A 13,592-nucleotide genomic window follows, 5' to 3' on the forward strand; every position below is an offset into this window, starting at 1 on the left:
TAGTATAATATAATAATACGGAAAATGTCTTGAAAACTTTTGGTGATCTTACAAGTATGAAACTGGTCAGAGTTTACGAATCGAACTACTCGGAAACTATGTATGAAGGAACAGGGAAAGAAGTCTTCTGAGCGGTTCGCGACGACCAAAGCTAATATTTTTATTGAGGAAGACATTAAAATTCTAAGAAACCATAAGTATTATGTAATATAGTCACAGGGCCCTATTCCGTGAACGCGGGCGAATCCGTCTATTTGAAATAACGAGCATTTTATTCGAAGGACAGGTTTACATACGGATTGTTTATATAATTATTGTACTCTCATTTATTTTAATATTTGGAATACAAACAACTATACTTTGTATTTTTATGGCATTGTGGTGCCCGGTCGAGCGGGCCCATTCATACATATCAAATCGCTAAGTGTGGCTCTACTTACGACTGGTGAAAATATACTTAGTACTAAGAAAGCGTGATTTTTATGCTGTGTTATATGGCTTATATGTAGGTATCTAGATATTCTTTTCCGTTAGATGCAACAGGTAAACAGAATACGTCACGCATTCTATATTTATCAAATGGTACTTACGTAGTTTATATTTGTCTACTTCTATAAATATTACATCTCATTCGACTTTTAAAAATAGCACTCTCTGCCGTCTGAATATAAATCCTAGTATTAGTCGCCAATATGAAAACGAATATTTCCTTAATTATCTGTATAGATGTTAGCGAAGTTTTAAAGCAATAATTCAGTGGCATTGTGTTTTATCAGCAGCATGAGTCGTTCCACACGTTGACCACGGGAACATAGTATTTTTACGAATCTATGTTCATTATGACGCTACATCCATTGGAAGCTACTCTGAATTTTTACTCATTTAGTAGGTAATTGGTACAATTTATTTATAAACGGCAAGTCTTATTTAATAATAGATGGAGATAAATCATACAACGTCAAAATGAATACCAATTGATATTTTCTGCTTTACGTAGTAAGTATCATCTTATTTTGTTTGCCAGTTACTATTTTAGTAGTTACGTAGGTAAGTACCTACCTAATACCTATATTTAAGATATATCAACTATAAACTATTGTAAATAAGTAGATACGGAAAATGTCTTCGGTAGTGGTAAGAAATATTTTCTTTTGTGAAATAAATTTCAAAAAGTTTTCTTCAAAGCGAGTAGAGGTGTCGCTTATTACACCGGCGGCGCTATTTCGCGCCGAGTGGCTTAAAATAGCCACTGCTGAAATATTTTTATGCAAAACTCTCGGTAATGTCGTGTAGCTTATTCTCGCTACGAGAGTTAAACATTTCAAATAAGTATAGCTTTTTCTTTGAGCCTTTTTATGTTAAGGGAAGAAGTTTTTGGTACCTGAATGAAGTTTTAGATAAAAATTTCAGCTTATTTTCTATACAGTTTAATTGCCCCTATAATCTGGTTGGCTTGTAGGTTAGCTTGTACCTATTTATAGTGATTTAAGTATATCTTCGAATCGTTTGATTTAAAACCCCTTAAATAATTTTACAGATTCATAAAATATAATACTTTGTTACTATTTCAATACCTATCACAGGATGAGTGTTGCCCTAAAGCTCTACCTTTTAGAATATGTGTTATAAAATATGGTAGATCCTAAAGCAGACGTACTCGATGTTTTTCATACCACTACTAAAAAACGTTATTTCTGGACTATGATAGTACAACCTTCAAACCTCAACGTTAATTCATTAAACACAAATTTCTAAACGTAATTAAAATTTAACGTTAGCATTTCTTTTAATAAAATAACAATAACTTCATTTTCATAATGGGCTTAGCAATGTTAGCACATGAGTCAAGTGATCAAGTAAGTGAGTTAGCACCTGACTCAAATGGTCAAGTGAGTGAAAAGTCTAGTTTCAGTGAAATTTGTTAATTCGGGTGGGCCTTTCAGAAGTGTTTCGCAGGCCGCAGGTTAAGTAGGTATCTAGATATAGCTGGCCTAGAGGTATATTTACCTATATACGTATCTGCTTGATTTACTATACTTAGTATAATAATTGATTTACATTTACATGCAAGTGTGTGTAAATAGGTATGTGGGTTAGTAGGTACTAGCCCATTTGCCTTCAAGCTAGTTTGTTGACCTCAATGACCACCGACCTGTATAGCTTACTGTGTTTATGTCAGTCTTATATCACGTAACTTTATTTAATATTGCTTATAATGCGTACCTACCAACACGTACAATACATTATCTATTACGTATTATTTTAATATGCTATGAGGTTTCTGCCTAATACACATTATAATTACCTACTTAAATTCGTTGATAAGGTGTGTACTCAGTAAGTAGATATTCATAAATGTACTTACACAATACATACAAAACAAAGTCCCCTTTTCTGTCTGTCTGTACGTTATCGATTTCCTCAAAATCTACTGAACGGATTTTTATGAAATTTGGTATGGAGGTAATTAAGACCCTGGGAAGGTTATAGGCTATTTTTTTATCCTGGGGAAATATATAGAGGGTCTTTTATGGCGGAAAACTACTTCACGCGGGCGAAGTCACGAAGCAAAAGTAGTATATTAAAATTTAATGTTTGTACAATCATCACGCAACGGCTGTATAAAATTGAATGCAGTTTTAACCGATGTATTTCAAGAGGTAGATAACTTAAAATTTTGCCTCAATTTTATTCTGGGATATATTTATAAAAATGGACTTCTATCCCGGAACAACTTTTTTAAGCGGGGGGAGCCACGAGGAAAAGCTACATTGTAATAAAAATATATCAAATATAAGAGGTAAGTTGTGTCGTAGATAGATAGATTGCCAGACAAGACGTAGGTAAGTGTAGGCACCACTAGCAGCGTGGATGTTTATGAGCAGAGCTGAACAATCATTGGAATTGTAATGATTCAGTTTCCCGATGAACAGTTGTTGTTGGAAGTGATGCGCAGCCAGCAGAAATTAGGTAGAAAATATATAGGCAATTTATGGAACAGAAACTTTTACGACTAATTGCTCGAGTGTTTTTTAACTAATTTCATGTCTTTTACATGCTGCGCTAAAAGTAGAGGCAAAAAAGGCAATACCTAAAAATAATGTTCTAGATACGAAACAATAAAAATATGTACGTATAAGTAATTCCATATTATAATTAATAGGTAGCAACTTGTATATTATGAGTAATGCTGGCTATATTTATACATTATTTTAAAATGGACATACCACTACCGCCTCTTATGTAGGTGGGCAAAACGGGACTTAGACGGAGAATGGAGATAGCCTGACAAAGACGGCCGCCCACTTCATAAATATGACATCAGAATCTAAATATTTATAAGTAGTGAGTGTTATTTATTTTTATAAATCTTACATTTTCAAATTTATGCTAGCACATGGGTACTATTTTGTAATTGTGAAGTCTGCTTGTACCTACATATTAGCGTAATTATTGTACAGTGAAAATATATTAATGTGATACCTGTACTTTGTAGGTATATTCGGTGAAACCTTTTAAATGTAATTTTAACAGTTTTATAACCGTAAACTGGTAGGCATATCCTTTCGGTATTTTCTTTCAATTGGGTCGAGAGTAGAGTACCTCTGCATGCCGTCAAACAGCCTAATTGTGACGGCCGACAAATGGTTTCAAAATTTGGATATGAATGAAATTCTTGAAGAAGCGAAAACTTCAATTTATTACATTTTGCAATTGGAATCATTCTATAATTTAGAATATTTGCCTGCCAAATTAATTATACTGAATTTATTTTGATAACATGTAGTTTTTACAGCCGTCATAAAGCAGATTTGAGAGCTGTCAACCAAATTTTTCAAATTAATCCAGTTATAATTTTTTTGTATTTAGTTATCGAATTCTAACTTTTTTTTCAAATCATGCTTTAGAACAAATGTTGTTCAATAATTTTCATTATGTGCTAACAATGAATTTCATAATTATTTACTAAAAAGTATTTATGAAAGAAAAGTTTGGCATATTTTTGGAACAGTTAATGTTCCAAACTGTTGTTACTTTTATTATGACTAGTTATTGCTTGCGATGCCTCTCGGGAAATATGCTTCTCGTCAAGGAATAGAATGTTATATACCTTCATGCATTTTTAATATCATAGTAAGTAAGTATTACAACTGTTTAATTACTCATTTTTCGCCTACCGTTATCTCACTCTAAGAGGTCCTAAGAGATTTAATTGGATTGATTTAAGAGTTTAATGGACACACCGTGTTAGAAAATCCCACGTGAAGTGTGGCTCGACCTTGAATTTGAATCTAGGACCTCTCAGTCTACAGCCCTTTACATTTCTGCTAGTCCAGTGACGAGTAACAATATTTGTTTGAAAATGTTATTTGTTTTATAATATTTAGAATTATTACTTTTTGCACCAGATATTTTTGGAAAATGTATGAAGGTTGCCAATAAACTAATCTTGTCATTTTCGGTAAGTATTACATCTTCTAAAAGACTTACATGACTAATTTAAAATAAATTTGTACCCACAACAATTAGACTACATTTTGTATTGCTGACGAAACACCCGGCTGGGTAATGATTAACCGTTAGTGCCCTTCAAGGCAGTTCTGATCACTGCCTGGTTTTTTTTAGTTACAGACCCCACGGTCCACTCCGAGGGGACGAGCGAACGGGATACTTGGAACCCCCCGGCTTAACGACTGCAGTGCCCTGAAGGAAGAGAGGAAGAGGAGAAATAGGGGGGGAAAGAAGAGGGAAGAAAGAGAAAGTAATAGTATGGGCGGAGAGAAGAGGAGGGGAAATGTTCAACGAGTCCCTATTAGACCCCCCATGTGTAGTTGCAACCATGGGGGTATAGACACACTTTCTGTGTGTCTAGGCCCGCGACAAATGTCCCCCCATGCATGGGCGTGCATTCGGTGTGGAGACCGACCGCACAAGAATTGCCTCGGGGGGGAATATCACTGACTGGTTAGGATGTCAGTACCGTTCGCTGCACTTCCATGTCCTGTATAGGTCAAGCGAAGTGTTAAGCATTACTCTTCAGCGGATTAGGATGATATCCGAGAATATTTCGCATCCATCCCTTGGCGACAGTGCTGTATCGAGGAAAAATATTATTTAGCAATTGGCGAGATCAGGTTAGAAATCGAAAATTAAATTCCTTCTTCTGAGACCGCTAGTAAGGGCCGTATATACTCCTGGTGTAACTGCGCATACGCCGCAGCTATTTGTTAAAACTTGCGACGTATGACTATCGCGCTTGGATCAGAGGTTGCGCAATGAAAAAATAAAAAAAAAAATACTTTATTTATCACGTAGGCGAACAAAGTTGCACTTATAATACGTCAAAACAAAGAATAAGAATAATTATTATTTCTAAACAACTATTAAAATTACTTATATAACTATGTAATGAAGGATTCTTGTAGCGATTTCTTCAAAGAAGTTTACAATAGTGTCACCAACGCCTGCAAGAAGGAAGTTACAGGGGATGCCCAGCGCACATTATATAGGATTGGGCGTGCTTTGTCCAAACATCCAACTATCAGCCGTGCTTAATGGAGTCCGGCCAAGGCTGTGCAGTTTAACTTCTGCCATTCGTTGTACCACTGTTGAGTTTTTCTGATGGATCGTTGGCCCACAAGCCGTAGAAGTAGACCACTCAACTGGCAAACATCTTTACGGCTAATTCCCGGCTTAAAGACTGTGGCACTTGACGGCTGCCGACGCTGTCTTGCTATATATGACAATATATAACGCTTGATATTCGCGTCAGGCAGTGTGATGTGGGGAGAGCGCTGCGGTCCCTTAGGGTTCCTGAAGCCAGTGGCCTGGATGGTATACCGGCGGTGATATTGAGGGGATGTGCGACCGGATTGTCTCCTGTACTGAGACGCGTTACGTGAGTAGGTATTGTGCGTGATTCTTGGAGGGTGACCAATCTACAACCGATTCCCAAAAAAAGTGATTGACCCTACTAATTACCGCTCAATCGCTATAACCTCAGTGATTGCAGTAACGAAGCGGATAATAAACATACAATTGGTAAGCTATATTTTGAAAGATCGCTCATTGATCGGTCAGAGACAATACGAATTTCGCCAGAACCGATCTACGGGTGATCTAACGTATGTAGGTACGTCCAGTATCACTGAGGGGAGGCGATTGACAGGCATAGCGAGACTATCGAGAAATCACGCTCATCCTTGGAGATTTCAATGCTAAGGTTGGAAACATTGCAGCTGATGATCACATCCGTCAGCACGTGGGTAAACATGGTCTTGGCGAGAGAAATGAGAGGGGTGAGCGGCTAATAAGCTTCTGTGTAGAGAGAAATCTGAAAATACTAAACACTAACTTTCAGCACCACCCAAGAAGGCCACACATGGAAGTCTCCAGGTGACCGATATCGCAACCAAATTGACTACATGTTGGTTAGCTGTCGCTGGAAGTCTTCAGTCGATAACAGCAAGACATTTCCCGGAGCGGAATGCGGCTCGGACCATAATTTGCTTGCCACGGAATTCGCCCTTCGCATGACACGCAGAGTTTCACAAGTGAAGCCAGTACATCTCAAGATCTCAGAGCAAAAAGCATTTCAGGATTCCATTGAGATAAAACTAAATGGTCAACCTCTCTCGTTGCAGGATGACGCAAATGCGCAATGGACACAACTCAAGGGTCACCTTAATACAGCCTTGAATGAAGCGAGGGCAGTTAAAAAACAGCACAATAAGAAAAAAGGCTACATCTCTAAACCTACCTGGGACCTCATCCAACAGAGAAAAGACCTGAAAATGAAAGGACTGCAGAATCCCGAACACGCCCACACGTACTCAATCCTCTGCAAAACTATTGATGCACGATGCCGATCAGACAAAAATAACTACATAATGGGCATCTGCGGAGAGATAGAAGAGCATGCGAAGAGATGTCAAACTGCAGACCTGTTCAAGAAAGTCCGTCTGCTAGGAAAACAGTTCAAACCAAATTGCGGATTGGAATTCGATAGACCTAGACCCAGACATCCTTCGCACTGAAGTCATAGCTGCGCTTGCTGATTGGAATTCGATAGACCTAGAACCAGACATCCTTCGCACTGAAGTCATAGCTGCGCTTGCGGATTGGAATTCGATAGACCTAGAACCAGACATCCTTCGCACTGAAGTCATAGCTGCGCTTGCGGATTGGAATTCGATAGACCTAGAACCAGACATCCTTCGCACTGAAGTTATAGCTGCGCTGAAATTGCACCTGCTTTCTTCGGCTTTAGACTTGACAGAATAACTGTTGATGTCCTTCAATCAATGGGTGACAAAGGAGTTGATGCACTGCATATGATATGCAACACCATCTGGCGTACCGGTATATGGCCCGAAGACTGGACTCAATCTGCCGTAATCCCTTTGCACAAGAAAGGTTCTACAAAAAAGTGCGACAACTACAGGACTCTTTCTTTAATATCGCATTCCAGCAAAATCTTGCTCCACATCCTAAACTGTCGCATAAGACACTACCTGGACTGGCAGATCCCAGAGGAAAAAGCAGGATTCGTAAAAGGCAGACACTCGCGAGCATATATTAAACGTCAGGCAGCTAATCGAGAAAGCGTACGAGTTCAACACCCCCGTTATCATATGTATTTATTTATTTATGGACAACGAGTAGATATGTTTCGTCGACTATAGTAAGGCGTTTGACTGTGTAAGCTGGTCGATATTGTGTTGTGTTTTGGCGGAGCTGGGCATACCTCCACATCTGGTCACGCTCCTTGAAGCCTTGTATCGCAAAAGCCAAGGTTCACACTACAACATCCAAACCATTTGAATTCCAAAAAGGAGTGAGACAAGGCTGTATACTGTCCCCCATTCTGTTTAATGGATATGGGGAGCATATAATCAGGCAAACTATGAACGGCGGGCAAGGAGGAGTCAGCGTGGGTGGAGTGAAGATCACGAACCTACGATACGCTGATGACACCACTCTACTTGCCACCTCAGAGGCCGAAATGTCATTGCTGCTGGACCGAATGGAACAAATAAGTGGAGAACTAGGCTTACAAATAAACAGGAACAAGACCAAAGATCATGGTGGTTGATAGGACACATAAACTGCAGCTCACCGGGGCGCTAAGTATTGAAAAAGTGGACCAATTTATTTACTTGGGCTCCAGTATATCTAAGACCGATACTTGTGAGTCAGAAATCCAACGCAGAATTGGAATGGCAAAAGGCGCTATTGGCCAACTAAAGGGAATATGGAAGGACAGGAAGATCCGAAATAAGACCAAACAACAACTGGTTCGAACATTAGTATTCTCCATATTTCTTTACGGAGCGCGAGGTAACGCATTGACGCCTTTGAAATGTGGTGCTGGAGAAGAATGTTGCGCATCCCCTGGACAGCCAATCTTACTAACGTGTCGATACTAAAGGAGCTCAACTAGGCTTTCGACCATCTGCCTGAAACGAGTCCTTGAGTATTTCGGCTATATTGCCCGGAAGAATGGTGCCAATCTTGAGAAGATCGTTATTACCGGCAAAAATCAGGGTAAAAGATCTCGAGGGCGAAATCCGTTGCGCTGGTCGGACCAAATCCGCTCCGCTCTTGACAGCAACATGTACGAAGCAATCCACGTTGCAGAGAACCGGCACCATTGGCGCAGTATAGTCCGGAATAAAACGATCCGTGTAGGTCACGACCCTCAGCATTGAGGACATCGACGCAAGAAGAAGAAGCGAGACTATAGCTCTGAGCCTCGACATAGCTAAGGCTTTTGATAGGGTTCGGCATCATATTCTTTCTAAGCTTCTGGCAAACAATTTATTCGATATTTGTGTACGAGGGCGTTTGGCATTCTGCATGGGCCCAGATTGCGTGTCGACGCTTGGGAGCTCATGACTGTAAATGCCAAAGTTTAGGAAGGGGGTACAAGAGTTGCCACTCAGTGGACTTCATTTCTATATCGGGTTCCAAGAACCTGTTTGATTTTAATGCCAAGAGAACTTAGATAACTAGGTTTACGCGCAAAATATTCCTGTTTTCTTCTCTGCACTATCTTAAGGGTGTTCACTTCTTATTGCGCAATGACTTGAGTGTCCTTCGTGTGGATATCCGTTGTGTTGTAAATTAAAAAGCAATTACGTCGAATACATAATGTCTGCCACATCACATAGAGATGAAATCTTGAATATGGTGCGTCGTTTTTTACGCTCGGTCACCTTGATCGCTTCCACAAAGCGAAGGTACGGCCAGGTGTGAAGTAAACTTGAACCTCTGGAACGGTTCCGCTCAATATTTGTTTGATGCCTTAAATGGCTTGCAGGCACTGGCCATCCACATTGTAAATGATGCAGACGTGCGACGAGCGACTTGGGAGTGTCTACAGTTGCGGAGAAACGTTGCTTGTCTAAGCGTCTACCGTCTGCATCATGCTGTATTATCTGAGGAATTGTATCAACTGATCCCCTCCTCTCCTTTTTTAGGTACAACCAACGTGCTGGCATACGAAGGCACAACTTAATGGTGAAAACCTTGACGACCTGAACCAATACGTTCGCTATCTCTATCCTTTGCCGCACCATTAGGCTTTGAAATAGTTTGCCGGTGCGCTTATTCCCTCCTTCCGATAATTATGGGTATCCTATACTCTCCGAGCTTCACCTTTCGGCATGGGCGCCGAATGCGGGTACAAGCAAGGGCACGCGCACCCCCTGCCTAGAAATAAATCACAAAAAATATAAGGCACTGAATCAATCTGCAACAATGGGAACTGTCGACCATATAGATTTTATTGTGATAAAGCATTTTCAAAAACCTCGTGATATGAATTGAAAAAAAAAAAAAAAAACTTAAATTGATATTATGTAATATAGAGAGTACGTGCAGATGCACTTCCCTAAAACTAATCTTGGCGGCGCCCATGCCGCTCGGTGTCATAAAATTTGTGCCAATTCTGACCTTGGTTTAAAGGAGTTGTAGTAGCGGGTATGAGGACGGGAAAGTCGCTACATTCTGGGTCCTTCCGCCGTAGCGTGAAGATGGCATTATTATGTCTAATGGCATAAGGTAACCGTCTTTTGTCATTCGATACTCTTTAAGACAGCATTCCGCTTAGCACCAGGTGCATTGCAGTCACTTTGACGCGCAAAAATAAATAATAATAACAATAATAAGTTTGTTAATCGCTTACACAGGGCATTCTTTTCTATTCAGCGTATAATATGGGCGCGTCCAGGTTTCAAGTTGCAGCTCACAAACGTATATAGGTGGGTCCAGTAAACGACACAAGTCATGAACACAAACAGCAGTGGGGGCCAGCTAACATATACCTACATAAAAATTGGGCGGAAGTGTAAACGAATAATTTGACAACGAGCAACGATAAATCCCGGGAGGGAGGGACGGGGGCTATCTTTGGGGATTCACAATTTGAGTCTGTAATTTTTGTCTAGTCCATGAAATTCTATGTAACTGCGCTTTTAGTTAGTAGAATCATACTTATTATAAGTAGGTTATATTCCCTATCTTTCGTTAAGGGTAATACAGTGCGATGTTCTGATACAAGTAAGTAACTCCTTTCTTGTGTTTCTTAGAACTGCAGTGATTGTAACACGACCGGTATTTTGAAGGTCAGACAATGTTGATGATCTTATAGTTTCCAGCTTTTTCTGTAATGTTTGACGTTCTATGTCATAGTCGTTATATTTTATATTAAGAATGTGGTAAAGTATTATGTAACTTCCATTCAAAACAACGTGGAATGCCAACCGTGGAAGTCGATTTATGATAAAGGTTCTAGAAAAAGGCTTTTGGTACTTCACGATCCAACCTGAAACGTTACTATCTCCAAGGATTACTGATTATGTTTTAAATAAGTGGGAGTTAGGGATAGCGATATGACTTCGCTTCAGGAACATTCTGACAAATGTGTTTAAACATCTGGTGCCTTGGAGTCACCAATCTGTTCTGAGTGAAGAGTAAGACGTGCAGCTTTATATAAGTATTTATGTAAAAAATATTAATAGTGTGTTGTCGGCTCATCCTGCGCCAGAGAGACCTAATGTTTTATTTTATAAAATATTTTAAAAGTTTGAGGGAAAATGAGTAGGCGCCAATCAAAGCGGACATATGAAGCGACATTTAGCCCGTCTCAATTTCTTTTTCACTGATTACACAGTTGAATTGCTTACTTTTCATGCTTTTGTTATACTTGAACGGTTTTGCAAGGTTCCTTGCGGTTTATGTACAAGACGTTTTGTGAAGTGATTTCATATAATATGTAAAGGGTATATATAATATGTTAAAAGCTCTTTCTTTTGGAACAGTTATAAAGTAATATTATTGGTAGGAATATTTGTTTTTTAACTTTAAAATAAATGCGCGACGAGCGAAAGTTGGTCTGTTATGTTTTCGTGAATATACTACTGAACCGATTTTGATGAATGGAATATGTGTTTGTACAAAGTAAGATAGATGAGAATACCTTATGATTTTAATACCTAAATGAAGCAATCAACTAAGTTTACCTATGTATAGGTATAATAATACGTGAAGAAAAAATTGAGTACTTACCCCTTTTTATGCTCATTACGCGCATGGACCATTGTGAGATTTGGCATAAAACATTATATTATAATAGAATAGGAATACAGAAAAATGAATCTATAAATGTGTTACAATAAATCTATTAAATTCAAAGGTAATTTCTTTGTTGAGATTATGTCAAAGGGTAATTTTACAAAATTATTTAATGTGAACACCAAGTAGACAAATACTAATTACTTACTTACTAATTACCCTTATTTCACAAATTTCGACCACTGAACGGCCAGTATTAAAATAAATAGTAAATACTTTTTGCAGACAACAAAATATGGTACCTACACAGATTATATTATGGTGGCGGATTAACACAATAGATTATTTTTATCGTACGATCTTTATTTATTGTACGATTTTATTTAATAGATGGCGCTGGCGTCATGCAAATAGTGTTTCTACCGTGATTTAGACCTTTGGAGGTAGGAAATAATACCTCCATGGTAAGATCTCCTAATGGATATGAATGGAATATTTTGGTATATTAGTAGACCTAGTCCGACATTAACATAATACGCTACTATTTAACCTGGTATAGTTAAAATTTCGTCATATTAAATTTTAAAGGCCGAAATATCCATGATTATTAATTATTTTTACGTTTTTCTTTCAACTGCGAGAACTAATCACTAACTAGACGTGAATTTAAATTCTTTACTTGCCAATACTTGTTTAGTTACCCAGATTAAAGCCGAAACAAAATGTATGAAAATGGACCTTGAGCTACCACCTTAAAGGTGAAACAAAATGTATGAAAATGGACCTTGAGGTATCGCCTTATTACTAACGTATGAAACGAAACGTTTTATTTTTTCATTTACAGTAGCAGTATAATTTGTACATTATCTAAAATCACAGAAAGGCATTTTATTTGTAAAAATACAAATTAGTAAGCCGACTAGCCGCGACACTGGTTGGAGCTTGACTAAATGAATGTCGGGCAATTACCTTGCTTTCGTCTCACCACTATTGAGCTCGGACAACGTATATATGTTAATAAAAAAATTAGGTATAAGCTATTTTATATCCCGGTAAAATATATGGTGGGTCTTTTATTCCGGAAAACACTTTCACGCAGGTGGAGCCGCGAGCAAAAAGTAGTATTTGTTAAAAGTAAAAAACAAAAGTGTGTCAAATACTCTATTATACATTTATAATAAATGCGGATAACTACTAGATACATTTATTTGCAGGCTGCAGCATAGGACGGGATAGGATTAAATGAATCAATTTGTATCAAAGTATTTGCACTTTAAGTTAGAATTAAAAACATTACCAAACAATTATTTGGCTTTGGTCGATTTATGTGATTCCTATAAGCGAGCAGTGATTGCTAAAATCTTACGGAACCATTTTATTTGCTTAATACTGACACACAAATCAAAACTGAAAGTAACAAATTGAATAGTCCCGCTACTTACTCGCGCGCTGTTTTTTCTATCCAACTGCTGTGCTGTTGGATTCATTACTCGTGTTCGTTTCGTTATATTCTTGCCATTGAACGTCAGTCGACGGTAACCGTGCACTCCAATCGTTTGTTGTGCTATTGTGTTGCCGCTAAGTCTGCCCAAGCGTAGACTTTATGAAGTTCACAAAATTTTCTAGCATCAAATGTTTCCTTTATTAAATTAATACGCATTAATTTTGCACTAATATTACCAACGAGGAAACGATATGATTACAGTATTATTAGTCGCTCTGACAGACCGAATATATGAACTGTCATTGACGAGAGCAGTCATCCTTTCAGTGTGTGTTTGACACAAAACGTGATAGTGTCATCCTGTGATCTCAGAACTAACTAAGCAGTGTGCGAAAATTGTAAAGAAATCGTTGAAAAGTGTTATTGTGATAATTCATTAGTGTGTAAGAACTAAAGTGATATTCGTGATTGGTATATACGCTGTATTCACCGGCAGAGCCAATGTTATTTTAAGGTTTGTAGATCTATAAAAAAAAGCTATTTGTATGAAATCTGTAGGAATACTCCATAT

The 13,592-nt window shown here is 38.3% G+C and overlaps 1 long non-coding RNA gene across 1 annotated transcript in view; it reads right to left on the minus strand.

Moving 5' to 3' along the window:
• Window positions 1–13,329, minus strand: part of LOC119189592 — a 23,254-nt gene extending 9,925 nt beyond the window's left edge. Inside the window, exon 1 of the long non-coding RNA XR_005112499.1 lies at window positions 13,020–13,329. This is a non-coding gene — a long non-coding RNA (uncharacterized LOC119189592). The remainder of the gene's footprint in view (window positions 1–13,019) is intronic.
• Window positions 13,330–13,592: the final 263 nt, after the last annotated feature.

This window comes from Manduca sexta, chromosome 17 (genome assembly GCF_014839805.1).
Source record: "Manduca sexta isolate Smith_Timp_Sample1 chromosome 17, JHU_Msex_v1.0, whole genome shotgun sequence".
NCBI classification, from domain to species: Eukaryota; Metazoa; Arthropoda; class Insecta; order Lepidoptera; family Sphingidae; genus Manduca; species Manduca sexta.